The sequence below is a fragment of the Egretta garzetta genome, unplaced genomic scaffold, assembly GCF_000687185.1.
Source record: "Egretta garzetta isolate BGI_Z169 unplaced genomic scaffold, ASM68718v1 scaffold224, whole genome shotgun sequence".
Lineage (NCBI taxonomy): Eukaryota > Metazoa > Chordata > Aves > Pelecaniformes > Ardeidae > Egretta > Egretta garzetta.
Window position 1 is genome coordinate 395,732 of NW_009259530.1, and position 548 is coordinate 396,279.

A 548-nucleotide genomic window follows, 5' to 3' on the forward strand; every position below is an offset into this window, starting at 1 on the left:
TGTGTGGGTGCCCCTTTCCCACTTCGCTTCTTCCCAAGGTTTTCTCCTCCTTCAGATCTCTGGGAGGGGGGGGATGTAATGGCCATCCAGCATCCTTCTGGGGGAGGAGCTGAGGAGGGGGGTTCTCCTGGACAGAAGGTCTCTAATTTTGGCACATGCTCCTCTGTCCCCCTTCGGCCGTGCCCCGCGGGGGCCGAGGGCTCGGGCGGTGGTGGTGGGAGGCGGTGACGAGCAGTCTCTCACCTGGGCGGTTACGGAGACTGCGAGCGTCGTTTCCAAACCAGCACGCCTCCTACTTCTGCCCGGTGACCCCTCACGTGCTGGCCTGCACAGGCGACAGGCGCAACAGCTTCGCACAGCCTCGAGCAATTTGGGATGAAGGGAGAAGGCCCCAGGCTAGGAAATGTGCTCCTGAAAGCCAGCGCTAGGCTTAGCCTCTCCCTTGGAACTGGAAACGACGTGTACGCAGCGAAATGCCGGTGCCCGGCTCCTGGCGTCCATCCTTCGGGGCTCGTTTTCCTCCAGCCAGTCATTTCTGTGGCTGGGGG

The 548-nt window shown here is 62.2% G+C and overlaps 1 protein-coding gene across 2 annotated transcripts in view; it reads left to right on the plus strand.

Moving 5' to 3' along the window:
- SLC4A4 (solute carrier family 4 member 4) overlaps positions 1–548 on the plus strand; it is a 152,161-nt gene that overhangs the window by 93,516 nt on the left and 58,097 nt on the right. The gene's annotated exons all lie outside the window — the stretch shown is intronic.